This window comes from Cynocephalus volans, chromosome 6 (genome assembly GCF_027409185.1).
Source record: "Cynocephalus volans isolate mCynVol1 chromosome 6, mCynVol1.pri, whole genome shotgun sequence".
In the NCBI taxonomy this organism is placed as follows: Eukaryota; Metazoa; Chordata; class Mammalia; order Dermoptera; family Cynocephalidae; genus Cynocephalus; species Cynocephalus volans.
In genome coordinates, this window is record NC_084465.1 from 109,846,749 (window position 1) to 109,869,768 (window position 23,020).

The following is a 23,020-nucleotide window of genomic DNA, read 5'->3' on the forward strand; positions in this document are numbered from 1 at the left end:
TTAAAACAGGTGAAAATAAGAAAAAATTCTGGGGTATGCACTGGAGCAAATCTACGGAGAAGGAGAAAGCCTAGCACTTGACATGCAGTAGACATGCAATAGAAGACTGTAAGATGAATTTGTTGAATGAAAGCAAATTAGCATTTGGGGTTTGGAAGCTCAGAGATTATGGAAAACATTTGACATAACCCCACCACTGATGGAAACATTTCCACCTAGAAAATGAGATGGCACAGAGCCATTAGGTCCAGCTTGAAGAGTCCAAGATGTCAAAGGCGTCAAAGGCAATGTGGACTTAGTAGGTGAGGCATGGAAATCCCTAGAGATAAAAAAGGAAGTTGCTCTCTGCATAGCAATATCCCAAATCACCTTGAAGAGACTGAAGATGCTCTGAATTGGGTGAGACATGGCTGGAACCTTCTTAAACATGCAGTGGCAGATGATAAGGAAAATCATGAGGTCTTCCTATGTGCCAGGCAGTGTTCTAAGCTCCTTAAATGGAAAACAAGCCTGTGACCCAAAAACCACCACCAGTCCTATGTTTCAGATGAAGTCTTTTGTGGCAGGTGGAATTCTAAGATGACCCCCATGATTTCTGCCTCCATAGTGGTGTATCTCGGATTACCCCCTCTCCTTTATCATGGCAAGATTTGTGACTTGCTCTAGCAGTAGAATACAGAAAAGTTGATGGATGGGGTGTCACTTCCTTGAATAAGTTATGTTCTATAGGAAAGGTGATGGAATGTCACTGCTCCCTTTATGTTATTATGTATGCTTATATATATATATGTATGGATGTATGTATGTATATGATTCTGAGAAGGCTCATTCTCACTCTCTGCTAGCTTTGAAGAAGCAAGCCAACATGAGTTCTACAGCCACAAGAAAACGAATTCTGCCAACAATCTGAATGAACATGGAGGCTGATTTTTCTCTAGTTTGACCTCTACCTGAGAACACAATCCAACTGATGCCTTGATGACAGCCTCATGAGACCCTGGGCAGAGGAGCCAGTTAAGCCGTGTCCAGGATCCTGCCCCATGGAAACTGAGATAATAAATGTGTGTCATTTTATGCTATTGAATGTATGGTAACTCATTACATGGCAATAAAAAAATACATCTTTTGTCAAGGAATCGAAGCAATGGACTAGGTTCTGTGATTCAGGTAATTTGGTGCTCTCCCAAGAGGGTCAAACCAGGACAGGACAAGTGAAAATTTGGTTTGAGGTTTCCCCTCCTGGTATGAAACTGTCTATGTCCTAAAAGTCTCTAATTTTTTCATGACCCTTTGATACATTTTGAGTGCCTTAGCTGCTTAGTTGTCCTGCAAGCACAGTACTTGCTTATTTGTCTGTTACTTCCACTGAAATAAGCTCAGTGAGGGCAGAAACTAAATCCAGCACCTCTAGTATCTAGCCCAGTGTATGGTTCGATAAATATTTGTTAAATGAAAATAGGAACATATGAATAATTGACTGTATACCATCAATCAAGGCAGCAAAGCCTAGTGATTAACAGTGAGGAAACTGAGATGTTAAGCAGCTTGCCCAAGATACCATGTCTACACAGTGGTAGAGAAAGGCAGGATCCAAATCTAGGAAGAGTTAATACTATAGATCAGGGGTCTGCAAACTATAACCTGCAGGACAAATCCAGCTCATTACCTGCTTTTGTATGAACCATATGATAGCAATAGGTTTTATAGTACTAAATGGTTGGAACCCCCCCCAATAATATTTTAATATGTGTGACAAAGATTCAAATTTCAGGGCCTGTAAATAGTTTTATTGGCACACAGCCGTGTTCATTTGTTTACCTATTGTCTAGGGCTGCTTTTATGCTATGGTGGCAGGGTTGAGTAGTTGCAGCAAAGACTGTATGACCTGCAAAGCTTAAAACATTTACTACTGGCTTTTTATGGAAAAAGTTGCCTCTGGAGTCAGGCCATCTGGATTGAAATCCCCTCTGCCTCACTTCTTTCCTGAAGAATCTTGGCAAGTCACTTCAATGTTTCATTTTCTTATCTGTAAAATGGAGATAAAAAAATTATCTAACTCATAGCATTGTGGTAAAGATCACCCATGCAGCATGTAAAATTCTTGAGCTCAAAGTAAGCTCTCAATAAATGTTAGTTATTGCAATATTCATCCCATGGTGCTGTATCACATCCAATTCATGTTATGAGAATGTATCCTGTAAGAGGAATGTTTGTGTTATTATAGATGGGTATCTGATATTTTATAATGCTTTTGGATTATTGTAATTAAGATTCTGATGACCATAATGGGTAAACTTTGTACAAACTGAGCCACCATTCTCTGTCATTCCCTGGCAAACAGAACAATACCTTTCCCAGGCTTATTTGTGTGTGTGTGTGTGTGTGTGTGTGTGTGTGTGTGTGTGTGTGTGTGTGTGTGTGTGTACATGCGTATAATATATTGCATTTGGTGGACAATTCATCCTTTGGCAAAATGCCATGCTCTGAAATCTTCATGACCAGACAACTTTGGAAATTTGGATTCATTTATGGGACTAGGTTCTAGTCCCCAGTATATTGTTCTGTATTTTTCTGGGAACCAGTCTGTATATGACTCTCTGTTGGGAGAGAATCAGGGAGTGTAGGTATATTGTAGTATTGCCCCTAAATAGTTAGAGTAAAAATATTTTCCCCCATCAGCCTCATAATACCCAAAATTCTTCTATTGTATATTCATTACTTGAGTTCTCAAAGTTATTTTAGTTTTTAAAAATATTCTACCAACTAGCAGAGTGCCAAGTATATTGTAGATACATAATTTATTTCAAATTGAGCAGGATTGTCTATAGAAATATTGTCATGCTATTGGGTGGTCCGATGAAGGGTAAATGTCTTAGAGAAGTAAACTTTCCTTAGGAATCTCATCTGTCTTTCTCTCTATGGGGCCCCGATGATGGGTTACATTCTCAGAGGAAAATAACCAAAGGCAATGAAAGGTGCTTATTAGTGGCATCTGAGTTCTCCACCTGGAATAGGTGACTTGCTCTTCCAGGTTGGCTCTCATTCATTCCAACAAAGCTTGGTCAGTTTCCCAAAATGTAGGGTGCTTAAGAATAATCTCTAGAGCATGTTAAGAATACAAACGTCTAAACCCCAGTTATAGAGATTCTGATTCTGTAGGCCCGGTGCAGGGGATTTTTCTTACTTTAAAAGCATCTAGGTGATTCTAATGGTCTCTGAACCATACTCAGGGAAAATCTGAGTTATATGTAATTGACTCTCAAACTCTGTTAATTCAACCCTAAGTAGATAGTAATTGGCTTTTGCTCTAGGGAGCAAAAATTCTTTGCTGTAATTGGTGATCACAAAGGTAACTCAGCCCTACTAGAGGTGAGAATCGAACTCTAGAATCATAGAACCAATTAGCCCCAGAGTTCTTCCAAGCCAGAATGTTGGAAGTATAGTCATTAGGCTTTCTGGTCAGACAAGTATGCAATTAAAGGTCTGAGCACCAAGCAACTTGTTCAAGCCATTGGTGCCTGTTTTTGGTCTTTGCAAATGACAGCCTTTGCCTTCTGGTCACTATACTATTCTCCAAAAAGGTTGTCAGAAGGAAAGGTTTGCTGAGGAGATGAGCGCTGGCTTCCATAACAAATCCTATTCAAGGGCCAGACTCACATCTGGAGCCGAAGCAATAAATGATAGAGGCTATAAACTTCAAAATAAAAGATTCCTTAGCCCCAGGCAGTGAGGCATTGTAAATCTCACTGAGTAGCTGAGATGCTGGTTAAACTCATTATTTGCTGTTCAAGGCTCTCCTCTTGGAGTTTTCATCCTTTGTTAAATTTATAATCTCTAAATCCTTAGCCAAGATCCAAGCCTTTAGGGAGGGAGCATCCAGATGATTTAAAAGTTATCCTGTCCCCAGGGATGTTAATGGTGAAACAGACTTTGGTAATACGTTCTTAATTGTCACCATAAATCAACATTGTACACTATGTTAAGTTTGCCCATGTAAATTGCTGATTGGAGAGGCTTTTCCATGCTTTGGAGACAGCTGTAATTTTGATGAGACAAGTGGTTTATCTCAGGGGATGTGGCCCAATAAACATACTAATTCATTTCCTGAATACCTGCCATGCTCTTTGCTCTCAGAGGACTTACCCGATTGGTCAAGGGAGGAAGCTCCTAAGTGTTCAGGTTTGAAGTTTCAACACACAGAGAGAAGGACACTTTTGCCCCTGGGCTGTAGTTTTTCACTGAAATCTTCTGTGTCTTAGGATTTTTCCCTTTAAATGTGTCCCCTGGAATCTGTCAGTCAGCTTATGCAGTCTTTGAGAGTTTCTTCAAAGAGGTACCAATTATTTTTTCTTTGCATGCATAGCATCCATTTCCTTTTCAATATATTTATTTATCAAACATTTTCTGCACATCTACTAGGTATGAGGTACTGTTCTTGGTGCCAAGGCTATAGCAGAAGATAAGACAGACAAGAACTCTGTACTTATGAAGCTTACATTCCAGGGGAGGACAAAAGACTATTTTTATAAAAAAAAAATTAAGTTCTCTGATGAGAATAATAATTGCTTTTTAATCTGAAAGAGGCTCCTTTGGATTGTGGGGTTAAAGAATTCATATGGAAAGAGGTCAGATCTCAGGTGAGACTTTTATGAAAAGGAGAAACAAAGCATGATCCAGGGGAAGGGTAGTCTGGGCCAAGGAAATGGTAAAGACAGGGGCCCTAGAGCAGGAGAAAGTTTGGCACGTTTGGTACACAGTAAAAAGTGCCTGGTGCTTGAGTGAGAGGGACAGTGAAAGAAGATGAGATCAGAGAGGTGGACAAGGATCAAATCATACCGGGCCTGGCAATGGGCTGTACTCTAAGCATGAAAGGAAGCAACGTAGGGTTTTAATGGTGTGATGCAGTTTTGATTTAAGTCTAGTTCATTCTGCCGAGAAAGGCCTATAGCAGGGAAGCGTGGGAGCTGGGATGTCAACTCCAAGGACCTGCAGTTTCCCAGGTGAGAGGTGGGGACCAGGATGAGAGGACCATAATAATGAGGATGGAGAGAGAGTGATGCATTTGATGAAGTGGATGGACAGGGAGAGGGAGCCGTGGAAAGGATCAAGAGTGATATTTAGTTTTTGGCTTGAGCAACTGGGGGAATGGTGGTGCCGTTTACTGAAATGGGAAAGAACATTTGTTTTTATCTGGAGTTTTCTTGTTTTTATATGTAGGGGGCAGGTACTCAGTAGTTGTGTTCAGGTCATGTTGAATTTGAGGTGATTAGGAGATATTGAAATGGGGCTGTTGAGACAATGGGTTAATATATGAGCCTGGGGCTCAAGGGAGAGGTCAGGTGACAATGATTATGGGTGACTTGAAAGTCTCCCAGCTGAAGGACAGGAAATTGACAGCTTCTATTAGCAGTGACTTTTTATTAGTACAGGTGATTAGCCAAGCTCCCAGTTGGCAGGGGCATTGAGCAATTAAGCAAATAGAGCACTGGAGGCAAAAATTCAAGCTATTCCCATAGAACTTTCCAGACACTATGTTCAGCAATTGGAAGATACACACACACACACACACTCATGTTTGAATATATATACACACACGTAGATACATGTATGTATGTATATATAATGTGTATATACGTTTATATATGCATGTGTATATGTGTGTGTATGTGTATATATATATATATATATATATATGTATATCTACCTATTTACTTATTTATATTAGTATCCCTGCCATCTTGAACCACTTTCTCACCTAAGTTGTCATTGCTTTTAGGTGCTTGTTTTATAGGGTTCAAGAGACCAAGATTTGGATCCCAAACCTTGAATTTGTTAGCTCTGTATTTCTAAATTAATTTTATTTTTAAAATGATCATACAATGAAGATGACTTTTTTGTGCATGGTTCTACGACCGTGCAGGCATAAGTTCATGTAATCACCACCACGATCAGGATACAGAACCATTTCATCACCCTAGAAAACTCCCTTGTGCTATCCTTTTACAGTCACACCCTAAGACCCACCCCAGACTTTAGCAATGACTGGTCTGTTCTCTGTCACCATAGTTTTGCCTTTTCAAGAATGTCGTATAAATGAAATCCAACAGTAAGTAACATTTTGAGATTGGTTTCTTTCACTCAAAATGCCTTTGAGATTCATCTAAGTTGTGTATATCAGTAGTTAATTATTTTTTTTTGTTGCTGAGTAGCTTTCCATTGTATGGATGTACCACAGTTTTTTAAAACCATTTACCTGCTAAAGGACATTTGGGTTGTTTCCATTTGGGGAAAATTATGAATAAAGCAACTACAAACATTTGTGGACAGGTTTTTGCATGAGCATAAGCTTGTATTTCTTTAGGGAAATAAAACCAAGGGTGGGATTAGTAGGTCATATGGTAAGTGTACATTTAACTTTATATGAAACTGGTAGTTCTGTAGCTTTGGGTTAGTTTCCAAGTCTTTGAACCCCAATTTCTATTTCATAGGGTTGTTCGAGGACTAGATCAAGTAACATATATCAAATGTATGACACATAGTTTAACAATGCCAGGACATGTCTCCCCGTACCCCAAATAATCAGATATTCTGGGATGGTGAAATTAGTGCAAATATAATACCTAATAGAGTCTTTGGAGGAATTTATTAAAACATGGAGTTTTCTAATGGGAATCAGATAATGCTCTGGTTTAAAAATATCTCATAAAGATAGATTTTTGCAAAGATTTTATATCCTCTAAAGTCTCAGATCTTTTCCAAGTCTTTTCTAATTCCTCCTCTCCCAAAGTACACCTTAAGCATCTCTATCCTATGACAACGAGGTAGGAAAGAGTAAAGGGTACAATCTCAGTAGATGGATAAATTAGCTTGCTGAGGCTGCTCCATTTCTTCTCAGGGAGATCTCTGACTATTGTACGATAGTCTTGTTTCATTCCTTTATAATCTAAATAAGCTTTAACCAGACTCTGCCAAAGAGAAATTCTTAAACTATCTCTGTTTTATTTGCCAAATAGGATAAATGGGCATTTTTTTTGTAGGGTTGCCAGATTTATCAACAAAACAAAACAAAACAAAACAAAATATCATCCACAACAGATGATCATGCAATATTTGAGACATACTAAAATATTTTTGTTGTTTATTTGAAATTCACATTTAGTTGGCTCCCCATATTTTATCTGGCGACCTTAATTCTTCACTTTCCAAATCCATCTTGTTTATAGAAGGCTGTAGTTACTCCTGGCAAATACACCTGTAGGACTTAAAAGAGGTGTGCTAACTCCTTTAGGCTGGGAAGAGAAAGAAAAAGAACAGTTAATGCAGAAGTCTGACCACTCAAAGCTATCTCACCCACAATAGGGTAAAGAGGAAGTTTGTCTGATTTCCTCATAGTTACTTCTGTCACTGTTAATAGTGTACTGAAAGTCAGAGTAGACGACACCATCTTGTAGACATTTTTTCAATTATAACCCACCTACTTTCATTCATTCATTGAGTCACTCATTTGACAATTATTTATTCATTGCCTATCATTTTCCCACAAGGAGAGAAAAGCTAACAAGAGCATCATTTCCCCTCATGAAGAAAGAGGGAAGTGTTATGTTGTCAAATGCCCTTCACATCAATTTCTGGTAATGAATGAATAGAAGAATCCTTCTGGTGGTGCCACTGTTTAAGGAATGACTCAAGTATCAAAGTATAGAAGTCTCCAAACAATAAGTGATGGGATTATAATGATGATAATAATAATAGTTAACATCCATTGAGCACTTACTGTACATCAAGAACTCTACTAGGTACTTTATTTTTATTATATTATTTAATCCTCATAAGAATCCTGATATTTTTTCTATTTTACAGATGAGGACATTGTGGCAGGGAAGAGCCACTGGCCCATAGACAGTGGTTATGTCATTTCTGTGATTCCCTGAAGAATTTCAGGATTTCTAGTGGAGAAGAAGCTGCATCTGGAAACAGCACACCATCCTCTCCTCAGCTCAGACACGTCACAGTCAGCAAGACCCACGTCCCAAGCTCAGATCTTAGGAAAATGAAAACTGTTTCCTCCTGGCGAGGAGGGGCTGGTTGGTTGTTGTGATGCTCTGGGGTCTAGTGTCAACTCTGGCTCAAGTATATCCCCGAACCTCAGTTTCCTTACAATAAAAGGTGGGGAGTTGTATTATCTCAGAGTTCTCTCCCATGTTTCCAACTCTCTGATCTATGATCTCTGGTGTTTGGTTGTGGAAAAGGTCACAAAAGGTACATAACCTAAATGAGAGGAGAAATATGAGGAAACTGAACTTAGGAAGGAAAATACTTTGAATGGGACACTGTTGGTAATAGAGAAAGCCTCAGAGAGAAGAGGAAAGGAGGAATGGATGAATCCAGGCACTGCTTACCTAGAATACATGCTTTTTCTGCTAGGAGGACTGCATTTTATTCCTACACTCTCACTCGGAAAAGCAGGGACAGGTTGGCGATGCATGCAGTGTTGAAACCAAGCCTTTGCAGAAGTAATCCCAGAGGGAGCAGGACCCCAAAGTTGCTAAGGCCAAACTGTCACTTTCCCTGTGAAATGAAATCTGAAAATAAAAAGTAAGTTCAGTGTTAGAGAAATAATTACAGTTCCCTCTCATTCCTTTTGGACTCTGATTTTTACCCCAAATGAAGAATAACTTTACAGGGAAATATTAGTTACCTATTGATTATGAATGTGTTGAGGCAGGAAGTAGAAATGCACATAGTTGCTAGGTTGAACAGTAAACTTTTGAGAGTAATTGCTGCACGAAGTTCCCAAAGGGGTCTTTCCACTGATACCTAATACACAAAAGGGTGGATGGGTGGAGGGGGGGGAGGAAGCAAAATAATCATCAGCAGCATTGATTAGGGGTGCTCAGCAGGTCACACCAAGAATTTGGGTCCTAAAAGCATGTTGCATTTTTCCTTTACGTTCTCCTTTCCCTGAATTGTATGGTACATTAAACCCTTAAACAATAACAGCTTTCGAGACCCAGAAGCATCATTAAGTTAAGGAGATAATTAAAGGGGGTACTATCTCCCTGCTTTTCTTGTACTAAATCACATGTGCCCCATTTCAGCAAGTGCTTCCAAGCCAGGAATTTACCCATAAAATGATCTGGCATTAGCACTGCGTGTTGGATTTCATTTCCTCTTATGCAATTATCTGTTAGTAATTGGAGAAGGCATTACAGCAGAATAAATAATTGAACATCAATTAAACGACTTTGGAGTCACACTTTGGCTGAAGAGAGGGGCATGTATAATGTATTTAAACTCTCTGAGTGCGAAGAAGCCATCCTTCTCCCTGCAATAGTCTGTTTTATTCTGGCAGCATGAAATTCCAGTTGTTGCATATCCTCTTTTTATAGAAGGGGAGATGGAAACTGAAAAGGTCAGACCATCTGTTGGAATGTAAAAGAAGTTGGCAGTAAAGTCAGGTTGAGACCAGGAGAGTTTTAAGTGTTTGATAGGGAGCCTCAGAAAGTGGCCTTTATTTGGGGGATGGATTTCTCATGGTCCAGGACCTTATAGGCTAAGAAGCTTTCTATAACAGCACAGGTGAGCGGAATATCTTCTCGGGCATTGCGGAGAGATCTTGACTTCCAGATACAGAGAAAACACCCCAGTGCCAACATGTTCAATGAAAATGAGAAAACATGGCATACTGGAGGCAGGTTCTCTGCCTTTAGTTGCACAGGCAGTGCTTTGCCTAACTCCAGGGAGTGCCATTCATATCGGGTTCCTGTCAAGAGCAGACTTCTGTCTCCTCGACAATGCCTCCTACCCTAGAAGGCAAGTGGCCACTTGATTTTACACACGAAGAAACAAAGGCCAAGACAAATTTGGTGATATACCCATTAAATGTATTTATCTAGTGGCAGAGTTTGGGCTCAAATCCAGGTCTTTTGGTTTCCAGTCCAGTCTCACCTCTCATTGCACGTTGATTTTGAGATGATAGTGTGAGAATCAGTCATCTGTGAAGTGGATAAGGGTCGTGTCCTATTTATCATTCTACCCCCGGCACCTAAAATAATGCCGTATGTATAATATGCACAATCGATTTTCATTATTCATGGTAGTTATGTTCTACAAACTCACTGCAAACACTGAGGGAATACTAAACTATTGCTTCTAAGGGAAATACAGAATTAGGTTCCTGTGAGCCCCAACATTTTCATCCACCAATCACCCCATAACTCTGTGTTAAGTGTGCTTCTGTTTAAAGACACCTTTTAAAATTTACACTGTTGATTCATTAACATTAAACTCACAGCCAGCAGCACTATAGCTCATGTCTGAATAAAGTTTATCTAACATACGTATTAAGTCTACAGGGCACATCACAGTTTTTTTGTGTGTGCTTAGGAACACTTCAGCACTGTACTTGGGGGGCATTTTAAACAGTAAAATCACCAACAAAAAGCACAAAAATGTGAAAAACATAGCACTAAATAGATTGCAAAAAGGATGCTTTTTATAGTCTAAAAGCTGAAAGAAGGCAGCTGGCAATGCGTGCTTGTCAGGTGCCTCAAAGTTTTTGCTTCTCTGTGTTTGTCTGCAAATGACCTCAGAAATGCCACAAGTATTGACTTAAGGGTTAAAAATAAATTTTAGTGAGTAGGCAAATTCACAAATATGGAATCCACGAATAATGAGGACTGACTGTACTTAATAATATCTCAGAAATTAATGAACAATAAATGAATGAGTGAATGCATGAACAGATTTGGGGGAGGGAAACTAACTCAGCATATCTGCCCACACAAGTCCACCTCCATTTACTGTCTTCCCATTTCCATAACCAAGGATGGTGGACGTGCTATTTTGATTGGTCAGCACTTATAATATTAATGGAATGTTTTAGTAGGTGGATGGGATACTGTGTCCTAAAGGCAGAATTCCAGGTTCTATCCTCTTCTCTAGTGATGCTTGTTATAGACCTAATGTCAGGCCCATCTATATCTTCACCTCTTTTTTCCACCTCTTGTGAGCTTAGAGTTAGTTAGGCAAGTTAGACCAGAATTTTGCCTTCAGGCCAGTCTTCTTTATTTGTTATTTCTCTTTGCTTACCTCCAAGATTTAGATTGTGAAGGCTGGAGGAGGTAGCCCTCCTGTGGGGAAGATACTTAAGCTACATGCTCCAATTCCTTCTAAATGCAGAGGATTATACTGGGCATTACTGGGTATAATAATAGAAATTACTCTGCTATTCATACAGTGATAGTTTCATTTTTCTATTGTCCATTGTGTACAAAGCTCACTGGTGCTGATTGGGAGGAAAGCATTTAGGCAGTCCTGGGTTTCTGTGTATAATAACAACAGACAGCACAAAGGACAACATTCCTAATATCTAACATGGATACCTGATAGGCAACTGGGGAGTCTTGATAAATGTACAGAGATAATAGGCAAAAGGACCAGTTTCAACTTCCTCAGACTCTCCACAGGCTGTCTTCACACGTCAAAATGAGTGTATCAAATCCAGCCCTTTTCAGATGTTTTTTAAGAATAATATTCCTCCACTCAGGATGTTTATTGTCTCATAGGAAAAGTCAGTATTATTGGTATGCAAATTTCACCCTAAATAATGCATTTTTAAAAAGCCAAAATCCAAACAATGACTTTGGTGGTGCTTGGTAAACCAATTTTCAAAATTATGCAGAAGAATAATGTGCAAAAAGAAGGAAAGAAAATTCAGAAGTAGAACAGGGTTGAGGCTCTCTCTACTTGACATCAAAACTTCTTCAGAACATATGTTTGTTAAGACACTGGGTATTAGCACAGGCATAGATAATAAACTAATGAAACAGAACAGAGAGTTCAGAACCCCATCTCTCTTTCTTTCTGTCTCTATTTCTGTCTCTCTCTCACACACACGTGTGCATATACACACACGGAAACTGGCTATGTGGCAAAGACAGCATTTAAAATTAACAGAAAAAAAATCATCAGAAAGAACTTTTAAATAGATGGAATTATTGATTATAAAATCAGAAAGCCCCACATAAAACATCCTTAGCTCACACCATGTACTAAACCCTAGTTGGATCAAAGATCTAAAATGTGAAAAGCAAAGCTTTACTGCTTTTAGAAGGAACTAAAGTGAAATATCTTCATGTCTTTGGAATATGTAAGGGTTTCTTAACTAACACAGAGAAAGTAGAACTCTAAGTGTAGCAGTTGATAAATTTGACTACACTCAACTAAATCTTTTTTATGTTTTTATAAGCAAAGTGTAACAACAAAACAGAGACTGACAGAATACACTTGCAATACAGAGAATTAGTTTCCAAAAGACACAAAGAAGTCCTACATTTCAATTCCCCAAATTACAAACAATTGTTAAAAGAAAAACTTAGAATAAAATTAATTCAATGGAGTTTATTTGAGCTTTTCATGATTAATGAATCATTTGAAGAATGATTCATGAATCAGGCAGCACTCAGAGGTGGTAGAGGTTCAGAGAGCTCTGCTCTGGTGGGCAGTGAGTATTTACGGACTGTCAATGAATGAAAAGTACAGATGGCTACATCTAGGCATTTGCCTTATCTGGACAAGGTCTAATCAGTTGGCAGCCTATGAATCGCTGAAGCTCAGACGCTTGTGACTGGCTAAGACCCAGCTATCTGCTACAAAAAATATACTCCTAAGGTAGATTTTGTTTCATTTACATGCTAAGTTAAGTTTGTTATGTAGGAACTCAGAGTACAGATGTTACCAAACCTATAAGGGCCCACTTGCCTGGCGCACAACTGCCAATTAAGTCACACGCTGGGATTCACAGTAGTACAAATTAGGCTTTAACTGAAAGGCACCAAAGAGAATGGGAAGCTAGTGCTTTCAAAAGCCAAACTCCCCAAGGGCTTAAAATCATATCGCAAGCATTTATAGAGCAAAACTCATGAATAGGGGTGTTAGGAGTCATGTGGAGATCTGATTGGTTCTCAGTGAAGTCAGCATAATTATTTCTGTCATCTTGAATAATGTCTTCAGTGGCTTTGTAATATCTGGGGAGTACATGCATTTCAGCAGGTCTGTGGTCTCTGATGGTCTTGTGTCATCTGCAAAACAAATTTAGGACTGGTGTCAGAGATGACTGGTGTCAGAGATGTTATTTCAAATCATTTTTCAAGGAACAAACATCTTGTGACCCTCACTTAGACAGTGCCTATCATTAACTACTTTGTTAAGCTTAAGCTTGTCCTTTTTATCTTTATTGTTTTGTCAAATGTAACTTGTACTTCTTGGGATTTCAGCCTGTTCTGCTTGAGCAGACAAAAAGTTTTCTTAGCTACTTCCTCTTGAGCTTAAGACCTGCTTCAAACCCAGGCTGTAGCTGTGAAGCAAGGGGCTTTTGAGGGGTCTTTCCTCATTTCACAGAGATAGCCTCAGGCTAATAGCCTCCTGCTTGTTTAATCTAATACAACCAAAGAGAAAAAGGGCAAATGTCATGAACAGGCAATCTGCAGAAGAAGAAACCCCAAAGGATGATACATGTGAACCGATATCTTCTTCATTGATTAAGGCAATTACATTTAAAAAATGAGATGCCGTTTCACACCCATCCACATGGCAGTACCAAGAATTGACTATAATGTGGCAAATGGGGATAATGATAACTTTTGCTGGGAATGTTTCAACTACTGTAGAGAACAATTTGGCAAAATCTAGTAAAATTTTATTTTTGATATTCTAAAACATAGCAATTTCCCTAACAGGCAATCACCCTAAGAAATTATCCCACATGTGCACAGGTAGATCTGTATAAAAATCTTCACTGCCTTACTATTTATAATAATAAAAAAATGGAAACAACTTAAATGGCTGTAAATAAGAAATATTGCATATATTAGTTTTTTGTTGTTGCATAATAAATTATGCCAATACTTTGCAGCTTAAAACTAGAAACATTTATTTTCTCACTCTCTCTTTGGGACAGGAGTTGGGGAAGGCTTTCCTGGGTGCCTCTGGTTCAGGGTTTATCACAGGCTGTGATCGAGGTGTTGGCTGGGTTGTAGCTGTCATCTCAAGGTTTGGCTGGGGAAGGATCCACGTCCAAGCTCACTTGTGTGGTTGTTGGAAGCCTCAGATCTTCAGGGGCTATTGGCTGGAGACATCCTTTCCTTGCCACAGGGGCCCCTACATTGGGCAGCTCACACCATGGCAGCTGTGTCCTCTGTATGAGCCAGCGAGAGAGCAGGAGAGGGCAAGCAAAATTGATAGCACAGTTTTTTTTTTTGTAGCCAAATCTCTGTTATCTCAACACTTTTGTGACGTTCTTCTTTGTTATTGTCAGTCTGTCCAGCCCATATGTAGGGTGAGGAGATCACACATGGGCATGAATACCAGGAGGGAGGGTCACTGGGTAGGTTCCATCTTAGAGGCTGCCCCTATATGTGGTATCATCATTTAATGGATTACTATAGATAGAACAGTTAACAGTAAATGGACTTAAATTGGAGTGAATCAAAATTAAAAACTTTTGCTCTGAGAAAGCCCATGTGAAGAGTATGAAAAGACAAGCTATAGACTAGGAGAATATTTGTAAACCTCCTGTCTGACAAAGAGCCAGTATCTAAATATATAAAAAAAACTCTTAAGACTCAACAGTAACAAAAGAAACACAATCCAATTAGAAAATGGGCAAATGACAGGAACAGGCATTTTGCTGAACGGGATACACAGATGGTAGATAAGCACAAACAATGTTCAGGGTCTCTAGCCATAGGGGGAAAGCAAATTAAGACAATGAGATATCACGATACATCTATTGGAATGACTAAAATAAAAATTAGTAACAACAGCAAATGCTGATTAGGATGCAGAGCAACTGGGTCACTTATACATTGCTGGTTGGGAATGTAAAATGGCCCAGCCACTGTGGAAAACAGTTTGGCCAGGATTTAAACAACTAAACATACAGTTAACATACGACCCAGCAATTATACTCCTCGGCACTCATGCCAGAGAAGTGAAAACTTATGTTTACACTTATACACAAATGTTCATAACAGCTTTATTTGTAATAGTTAAAAACTGGAATCACCCCAGATGTCCTTCAGCAGGTGCATGGATAAACAAACTGATACAGAGATTCCACAAAATACTGAGCAGCAATAAAAATGTCTAAACTTTTGATGCATGCAAAAACTTGGATGAATCTCCAGGGAATTAGGTGAAGTGAGAAAAGCCAGTCCCTAAGATTCACATACTACCTGATTCCATTTATAGAACATTTTTGAAGTGACAAAATTTTGAAAATGGAGGAGCCAGAGTTTAAAGATGGGGGAGGTTTAAAGAAGGCAGGAGGGGATGTGATTATAAAAGGGCAACATGAGGGACCCTGAAGGTGATGAAACTGTTCTGTGTCTTGACTGTGGTGGTGGTTACATATATCTACACATATGATAAAATTGTATACAACAAAATGTACTTAATGAGTACAAGCAAAACTAGAGAAATTGGAATAAAATCATATTGGATCCATGTCAATGTCCTGGTTATGATATTATACTATAGTTTTGCAATATGTTACCAATGGGGAAAACTGGGTAAAATGTACACAGGGATTCTTTGTATTATTTCTTGCAACTGCATGTGAATCTAAAACTAACTCAATAAAAATTTTAATTAAAAATAAATGAACTAGGGTTGAATAATAACAACATAGATAAATTCCAGTTATGCCACCTACTTTTCTAATGTCAGAAATATTGATTTTAAAAATTCCTTAAAAGCATGGAAAAAGTTTTATTATGAAACTTTAAAAACATATAGAAAAGTAGAGAAAACAGTATAATGAACAACTATACAGCTACCAATCAGCATTTGTTAGCATTTTACCATATTTTACTCAATCATTTAAAATTAAATGCAGACATTTTTACCTCTAAATATGCAAACCTGCATTTCCAAAACATTAGATCATTTTCCTACATCCCTGTAATAACATTTCTCACATCTGACAAAATTAACGCAAATTCCTTAATGTCATCTAATATGTGGATTCATATTCAAATTTCTCCAACTGTCTCAAAATGTATTTTGTAACTATTTTTTTTAAAACCACAATACAAACAAAGATCATGGATTGCATTCGGTTTTTACGTTTGTTATAACCCTATAAATCTAGGGTCCGTTTTCATGCATTGGTTACAATGTCCTTCACAGCCCACGGACAGGCTGTATTTTTGGTGCCCCTGCTGCCAAAGCCTGTCTTGAGAAGGCTTCTCTCGTGGAGTTCTTATCGACACTAACTTATCTTTGTAGGATGCTGTCTTAGCTTGAGTTGCTATGATGAAATATTAGAGACGGGTGGCTTAAACAACAGACATTTATTTTTCACGTTTCTGGAGGCTGGGAAATCCAAAATCAAAGTGCCAGCAGTTTCAGTGTCTGGTGAGGGCCCTTTTCCTGGCTTGTAGACAGCCACCTCCTTACTGTGTCTTCACAAGGTCTTTCCTTGGTGTGTGTTTATAGAGAGAGTTCTTCTGTCTCTTCTTCTTCTTATAATCCCATCATAAGGGCCCCAGCCTTATGATCTCATTTAAACCTAACTACCTCCCAAAGACCCCACCTCCAAATATGGTCACATTGGGGTTAGGGCTTCAACAGATGAATTCTGGGGTGCACAAACATTCAGTCCATAACAGATGCTATTTAGCTTATGAGTACATTACCTCATTTGATTTCCTCAGCAACACTGGACTACCCAGTTTTCTCAATACTTGAGATAATATTAGCTTTCATTCAAGATAAGTCCTAATGAGATGTCATCATTTGGATGCTGTGGGGACGTCCAAGCCAGCTTTGGAAGTCCAAGCTTGGGGCAGGGGCCACTTCTTGGGACAGTTCTTAGGGACCAAACAAAGGCCAGTAAGGAGGACTTTATACGGCTTGGGGGAGGTCATCTTAGTCCACAGGACCCGCCAGGATGACCCACCATCTACGATGGAGCTTTGCATTTGGTGATGGCACAGTGAGCCTAGGTCCGGAATCCAAACCAGGGATCATATGGGAAAGTTTACATTACTGGGAATCAATGGGACGCAATGCAGAAAAGTGAAATGTGGCTTCTAAGATCCCCCTGACCCGTGCCTTCTGCAAGGACTGTTCAGCAGCTACGAGCCCGAGCTACAGACTCAGGAGACCTCGCTGTGAATTCCTGCCCATACCCTTCCCAGGACTGTGATCTTGAGAAAGTGACTTTGCTGCTCTTGGCCTCCATTTTCTTGGATAAAAATGGCAGCATTAATAAATCCTGCCCTTGGTCGAGGGACCAGGAGAGGGCACATATGAAATGTGTGCCTGCCAGTGCTCTGCACCACCCAGATAGCATCACTCAGGAGACTGTTTTCAGGGAAGTGTTTCTGGGCTTGTGGTGATCTTAAGGGCTTACCCCATCAGGAGGCCAGCCATCAGTTCTTTATCCAGCTGAAAACAATGGAAGGTGCAAGAACCTGGAGGCATAGGCAGGCAGGAGACTGGCAATTTTGGAATTGCTGCTCTTCTGCCAGGGCCCTGATGGTCCTTGGGCAGGCTGGAATCCAAGAAGGTCATGGGATTCTGTCTTTGCATCTGCTGTCTGTTTGCCACCTGTGAAACTGGCTTGCTATTGACAGTAGTGAATCCATTTTCTTGTTTAAGACATTTACTTATATTGGAAAAGCGAGTTTGTTAAAATGATGACACACCTGGCAGAATGACTATTATCAAAAAGATGAACTATAAAAAATATTGGTGAGTATGTGGGAAAAGGGGAATCCTTGCACACTGTTAGTGGGAATGTAAATCAGTACAGAAATTGTGGAAAACTGTATGGATGTTCCTCAAAAAAATAAAAATAGAAGTTCCATATGATCCAGCAATCCCACTTCTGGGTATTTTACCCAAAATATCTGAAATCAGTTTGTTAAAGGTACATCTGCACTCCTGTGTTCGTTGTAGGATTATTCAAAACAGCCAAGTTGTGGAATCAACCTAGGTGTCCATCAAGAGATGAATGGATAAAGAAAATGTGGATGTATACACAATGGAACACTGTTATGCCTGAAAGATTTTAAGAAGGAAATTCTGTCATTTGGGACAACATGGATGAAATTGGAGAACATTATGCTAAGTGAAATAAGCCAGGCACAGAAAGACAATACCACATATTCTTACTTCTGAAACAATCCAAGTCAGAGAAGCAGAGAGTAGAATGGTGGTTCCCAGAGCCTGGGGGATGGGGGAATAGTGCAGATGACAGCTAAAGGGTACAAAGTCTGAGACAGGAAGAATAAGGTTTCCCCCCCGCCCTCAGATCTATTGTACATTGTAGTGAACACAGTTAGTAATAGAGTATTGGACATCTCAACACTGCTAAGAAATTTCAAATGTACTCATTGCAAAAAATGACAAGTATTTGAGGTGAGAGATATATTAACTAGTTTGATTTAATTATTCCACATTGTATTTATAAGTCACACATCACTCTGTACCCCATAAATATATACAATTATAACTTGTCAATTCACAATAAAATACAATTTAAAAAATGTTCAGTGAAAAAAGGAAGAGATAAGTTCTAATGAGATGACATCTTATTCTTCCCACTTCACAGGTGGAAGATACTGAGTTTCAGAGAGGTTATGTGACTCTCCCAAGGTCATCATCAGCGGCAGAACCAGCCCCTCTGGCTCAGTTATCTTTCCACTATACCATTTGCAAGTACCACACAAAAACAGGAGGTATGCTAAGTTCCACAGGGCAGGTTTCCAGAGCTGGACCAACCCCCGTGCAATATTTGAAGGTGTGACAGGTATTCTTTTGCTGTCAAAGGCAGAAGCAGGATTTACCCAACAAGGCTGGAGGGCTGGAGGGCTGGAGATCTGGGTTCCATCCTCATCTCTGTCCTGACCTAGTATTTCAGGTGCTGCTGGTGCTCTGCTCATATCCCATCAGCTCTCACCATTTGCTTGGAAGATGGTCTAACTTCCAATTGCCAGTGCCTGTGTCTCTTTGCCTTAAGCCTCTCTTTGGTCACTGGAGTCCACTCTGCCCATCAGTAGAAGCTAGAAGGGCTGGGAAATTAACATCCCCCAGGGGTAGCTGCCAACGTATGACGAGGGAGAGATGGAGAAATGATGTCCGGCTCTTAGTCTCTCTGGTGGATGACTCTGACGTGCGTCTTCTACATTGAACCCAGAGTGTGCTGACGTGGCTAAGCCCCAGTTGCCCATAGTGGTAATTTATCTGATAACATGTTTTTTATACTGGTTTCCTTCCCTTCCTTGTCTTACTTCTCTTCTCCCTACTCATGTGTCCTTAGATCACCCCGTACTGAATTACTTGCTCTTTAATCCTTATTTCAGGATTTACTTCTGGAGGAACCCAAATGAAGGCACTTCCCTGGATCTTTGGCTGGAATGAACAGGAGACGTAGCTTTTGTTTTCTTGTGCACACAATTCATGTTGACTTACCAGAAAAATGGTTTGGGATGAAAAAAGTTTTGAGAACCTAGAATAAAAGGTCTTCTCCCACACATGAAAGCTAAATGATCTTGGCTATAGAGTGTTATCTGTGGCCAGATCTTGTGTGGAAGAAGAATGAGGTCCCTAAGGGTAAAACACCCTTAAAAGATATTTCACCACATCCATTAAGAGAGGCCTATAAATTCTGGGACTGCTATTCTGTTTCAGGAACTTTGGAGTATAATATTCTTTTTCCCCCCCTTGGTTGAGGGGAGGGGAAGCTTGCATAAAACTCCACTTTTAATTAACAACATGTAGTTAAACTAATACTGGTTCATTAGGTAGAGTGAGAACTTCTATTGAGGACAACTATCAAAGCAAAAAAGTACCAATCTGATCTATGTCGACTATAAAACTTCATTTCGCAAGCAGCTTAGCAGAGGCAGGACAGGGCCGATTTATTTAGATTGTTAACCTCAGGAAATAAAACTGTAGAGCTGGGTGCAGGGTTTGTAAAATGACTGCCTCACCCACACTGGAATGCTTTGCTTCTTAGTGGAAAAGAGAAAATGGTAGAAAAGACAGGGAATCAGAGGCTGTGCTGCTGCTCGGATAGCTTTGGATGGTATGTGTCCCCTCTGGCTTTCCTCTTCCTGGAGTTAGTTGGGATGGAAGTAAGTATAAATACATCTCTTCTATGCTCAAATGAGCCTCTCTCTCCTTGAACTGGGGCAGTTTATTGGCCAGTCTGTGGGAAAGGCCACAATAAAGATTTCTGGCTATATTAACAGGACAGCAATTTAATAATCACAAATCCTAGGTAGAGCTAGACTAAGGGGAAATAAACTGTGAATGAGAAGTACAAAGAAACACAGGGTTATCCTACCTTTTTCAGGAAATGCAGGTGTAGTCAGTGGCAGAGCAGGTGTAGCTACGATGGTCACAGCTCAAGGTTATTACTTTACTGTCTTTCATGTGCTGAGAATGCTAAAGCTTGACACTTCTATAATTAATTTTTTATTTCAAAATAAATTTATATTTGCAGAAAAGTTCCAAAGATAGTACAGCCAGTTCCCTTACCTAGTTTTCTTTATTGTTAACATCTTACATTAGCATGGTACATTTGTCAAAACTAATAAACCAATACTGGTATATTGCTGTTATCCAAACTCCAGACTCATTCAGATGTTACCAGTTTTCACATCAGTGTTCTTTTTCTGTTCCAAGATCCCATCCAGAATACTACATTACACTTAGTTACTGTGTCCCTTTAGTCTTCTCTGGTCTATGACAGTTTCTCAATCTTTTCTTGTTTTTTATGACTTTGACAGTTTTAAAGAGTACTGGTCAGGTATTTTGTCCCCTGTCCCTCAATTTGGGCTTCTCATGATTAGATGGATGTTACAGGCATGGTGAGGGGTACTACAGAGTTACATGCCCTCATTGCATTGTGTCAGGGGATACATGCTATCAACATGACTTGTGGTTGTTTGATGCTAATCTGGTCACCAAAGTCTGATTTTTAAATATCTGTTTTCCATTTGGGGGGCAGGGGCATGGGAATGCTGCTTTTCTGGGGCAGGAGAAGGACAGAGACAGCAGACCTCAGGCAGGGAGAAAAATTTGTTGTTGAGAACTAAAGACTATCCTGCCCCTAGTCAATAGGACATTCCACCATAAGCACTTAGACAACTGGACAAGATACACGAAATAACTGATTTCTGACATTGAGCAAACACAGTCCATGACTTTGAGTGTTTATAGTCACTTTATATGTAATACTCAAAAACTGGAAAAACCCAAATGTCTCTCAACATGTGGATGGATAAAATGAATAGTGTGTATTCATGCAAAGAAATACTCCTCAGCCAGAAAAAAAGAATAAACTATTCGTACGTGCAACAATATGGTTGAATCTCAGAAACATCACTATGCATCAGTGAAGTCAGACACAAAAAAGTATGATTCCCATTCATAATAAATTCTAGAACAGGAAAACTATAATGACAGGAAGGGCTTAGCACACAGGGGAATGACTCATTTGGGTTTAGTATTTTGATTGGGATGGTGGTTCTTTGGATGTATACATTTGTCCACACTCATCAAGCTGTATCCTTAAAATGGATATATTTTGTGGCATATAAATTATATCTCCACATACAAAAAGTAAAAATAAAAAAATAAACAAGAACAGAGTCAGGAACATAGTTTTAAGCCTAAGGTTTAAAAAGAGAAGCCGAGATGACAGCAGGGAAACAGGAAGTGAGATTGGTACCTGGAAGTGTCAAAGGCAGGTGGAAAGAGGTAGAGAGTTCAGGGGGAGAAGTTCAGGCCTGGAAGACAAATAGCTCCAAGAGTGTTGAGGGTGCCCCTTGCAGGTGGTAACTGAGAGTAGGGCAGCGGCCTAAAGGCATGGCCTCTTAAACGCTCATCCCTAATCCTAACTGGGTCTTGCTCTAGTCCTCTCTCACAGCACCTAATATTAACATGTTCTGTAGCCCTGAAGAGAATGACTCTCATTTTCTCAATGAATTGGTTAAATGCTCTTTTTCAAAAAAAAAAACAAAACAAAAAAAACCCTTGAATATATAAACTTCTAGAGATGCAGATGAGAAAATCGAATGTCTACTTGATTTCGTTCAGATACTGATTTCAATTATGTATATAAAATAATAGATTATTTTAGAATATGGCTTTCCCCCTCTGTGATCCCATTTCATGGAACAATTGCACTTGTACTTTGCACTGGACTAAACGTTTGTGTCCCTCCAAAATTCATATGTTGAAATCTTAACCCTCAGTGTGATGGTAATAGGAAGTGGGGACTTTGGGAGGTGATTAGGTCACAAGGGTGGATCCTCATGGATGGGATTAGTGCCCTTAACACAAGGACCACAAGAGAGCTGTCTCGTCTTCGTTCTGCCAGATGAGGAGTCGGCCACCTGCAACCCATAAGAAGGACCTCACTGGTACCTGACCACAGTGGCCCATTGATCTCAAACTTGCAACCTCCAGAAGTGTGAGAAATAGATTTCTGGTGTTTAAGCCACCCAGTCTATGGTAAATTTGTTATAGAAGCCCAAACCAGCTAAGACAGCCTCTTTATATATGTTGTGGCATCTGTGTCTTCATCATTCCCTAGTTACCCAGAAGAGGCATTCTAATAGTGAGTACCTCCTTATGCTTGTCCTGGTGGGTACACATTGTCTCAAGGTTGGCTGCCCCCAGACACAGCTGACTCGGAGATGGCTTGATTGGTTAGTCAGCTGGCAATGGGGCAGATGTGGCATGGGGGAGCTGGAGAGAATGTCCACCCTGATAGAAGGGTACCTACTCCTCTGCACTGTATGCAGCATATCCCAAAAGGATCCTTCAGGGAATGCCTCTCTGGCCAGTACCTCTGGCCAGATAGATCACTTTTGGTTTTGGCCACCCAGGGGAAGTTCACTCATATGGTCTGTGAAGCCCAAAGTTCCTGGCAGCTGCTCCTAAATTAGCTTCCGAGTCTTTGCTTAAAAAGGAAAGGCTAGGGGAAGAGCCCTGGGCT